This window comes from Myotis daubentonii, chromosome 12, assembly GCF_963259705.1.
Source record: "Myotis daubentonii chromosome 12, mMyoDau2.1, whole genome shotgun sequence".
Classification (NCBI taxonomy): domain Eukaryota; kingdom Metazoa; phylum Chordata; class Mammalia; order Chiroptera; family Vespertilionidae; genus Myotis; species Myotis daubentonii.
The window spans coordinates 54,263,010-54,265,672 of NC_081851.1; the positions used below are offsets into that span (position 1 = coordinate 54,263,010).

Consider the following 2,663-nt stretch of genomic DNA (forward strand, 5'->3'; position numbering starts at 1 on the left):
ATATTAACCAAGCTGATGGCTCAGGGTGTCAGGAGTAGTAGAATTTGGGATTCCCAGGGGCGAGAGAGGCTGGGAGCCAACAAGAAATGTATCTACAGTTTCATGTAGGGTCTGCAGTCTGCCCTGTTTAAGGCAAACTGTCCTTACTTCTGTGGAGGAGACAACTAGCCTGAGATGCTTTTTTTTAGATTAAAAAAAATTAGATTATTAATTCTGTCACAGTTTTAGCAGCTGTCTTGTAATTCCTTCCCACAGATCTAACACACAGTTCTGTGACTAAAGGAAACAACATATTTATCCTATGAGGCGTTTCCAACGATGTAAGTCTACAGAAAAAGATCCATCGGGATAGACCTCAATCTGAGCTGCTCCTTTCTTGGAAGACGTAGTAGGAACCAAAATACACCTTCCCTGACTGCCCTGTTTCACTGAGACTGCAGGAAAACATACTTCTCAGCTTCTCCCCATTCCTGCCCTTGGGAACCTTGGCCGCAGCCAACCTTCCTTAAAGTGAGATCTGTTTTAGGCCAGAAACATAATCCTCAAAACATATTTCTATGTCTTTGGTTTCCTACCAGGCTGCCTCTTTTCTAGAGCCAATATTTTCATACAGACAGCAAATTGACTGTGGTTAGGATACAGTTTTATTATATCTATTAACATTATTTTTAAAAGTGTAATGACAGATTCAGAAACAAGAGGACCCCATATTTTCCTACTGGTGACATGAAGAGCTGTAACAGAAGTTCTATCTGGCGGCAGTAAATGGAAAAAAAATTTTAGTTGCTACATCGAAAGCTTGCCCTCAACTAACAAGCACAATTTTTTTCATTTGCCTTCAGCTGCACACAACTGGTTTCTCCCCTCATCACTACTGAGGGACCCAATATGGTCTCCTCCCACCCCCACCTCCCCATCTTCTCCCTCCAAGCTGTAAAAAACTACTTTCAAAAAGCATTTGATAATCTCACTTGAACAGTTGTATTAATGGCTGATAAATGATAAAAGGAAGTTAGTGGAAAGTGTCTGAAAGCACACCTGAGTAGAAATCCAAGGCTTGGCTTGTTTGGATTCTAGTGAATCCTAGTGTTGAGGGAAAATGTTCCCAGACTTTTGGAGGCAAGCATGCCTGAATTTGAATCCTGGCTCCATCACTTATTAGCTGCATGACCACAGACATTTAATCTTGTGTTTCTGAGTTTCCTATTCTTTAAAGTGTATATTGTAATATTTACTTTATTCAATTATTTTATGGCTTGCAATAGTTTCAGCTTATCTGTGATTTCACTTTCTCAGGTTTTAGTTACCCAGGGCCTACCACAAAAATATTAAATGGAAATTTCTAGAAATAAACAGTTGTAAATTTCTCACTGTTCTGAATGGAGTGATGAAATCTCCATCCCACCTGGGATGTGAATCATACCCTTGACCAGTGTATCCTTGCTGTATACACTCCCTGTCCATTAGTCACTTAGTAGCCCTCTACGTTATTCGATCAACTGTTGCAGCATCCAAGAGCTTGTGTTCAGGTAACCTTTATTTTACTTAATAGTAGTCCCAAAGCCCAAGAGTGGTGATGCTGGCAATTCAAATATGCCAAAGAGAAGCTGATGGTGCTTCCCCTAAGTGAAAAGGTATGTGTGTACAGGAAAAAACATCATATATATAAAGTTTGGTATGATCTGTGTTTTCAGGCATCCACTGGGGGTCTTGGAACATATGCCCTATGGAAAAGGGGGATCTACTATATTTGTCAGGTAGCACAGTACTTGAAATATAAAAAGGCACTAAAATGGCAATTATAGTAAGTTGCTAATAGAAGAGGATTGAGGATGCTGTACTCCTTTTTGCCCAGTCAATTAGTGGGTATTTCTTTGCTTCTTATAACAAACATCAAACAGATCATGGTTCTTATGACCAGTAACAACTTTCCATAGAACTAGCTCGTATCAAGCTTGGCTGTAGGCAGATCTGGGGAGGCAGAGATTCCCTGGCAGAAAGACAGGATGAGTCGCCTTTAGAAAACATTGCCAACCCTCAGCCAGGGAACAGACTACATCTCTTTGATCAATTATCACACTATTGCTTCTCCAGTGCAACTTATCAAAGAGGTAGAGAGAAACATGGAAACAAAAAGGAGACAAGCAAACATCACCTGGACTGTTCCTTTCTTGGTTCCCTCTTTTATCAGGTTTTCTCTTATCTCTGAAGAATACACTTTACCAGGATTAAGTTAAGCCCCGGGAAGGTGCTACTCCCCATCTTCCGTCCAGCCTCTCCTGTGGATCACTGCTATATGATCATAAAGATTTTTCAAGGTTATCTGGTCATCCTTCATGAGACTGGAGTCTCCCAAGAAAGAGGACTGTGTATTTCATTCGTTCATTCATTTATCCATTGATTTATGTATTTATTCATTCATCACTATAAAATTTAAAATAATAGTTAATATTGACTGAGCTCTTCCTATATGCCAGATAACTTGCTAGGATTTCCCCCCATATTACCTAATTTAACTATTTCAACAACCCTGTGGTGTAGTTACTAATTACATTTCATTTTTCAAATGAGAAAACTGAGGTACAGATGTCACTTGCCCAGTCACATGGGAGAGTTAAGTTTCTACCATTTGACCAAGTTAGTGTTAAACAGACACTGAATGG

General features: G+C 39.7%; 1 non-coding gene across 1 annotated transcript; it reads right to left on the bottom strand.

Moving 5' to 3' along the window:
* Nucleotides 1-229: 229 nt before the first annotated feature.
* Nucleotides 230-360, bottom strand: LOC132214103 (small nucleolar RNA SNORA18). Its single transcript, XR_009448198.1, has one exon. It is a non-coding gene; the product is annotated as a small nucleolar RNA SNORA18 (small nucleolar RNA).
* Nucleotides 361-2,663: the final 2,303 nt, after the last annotated feature.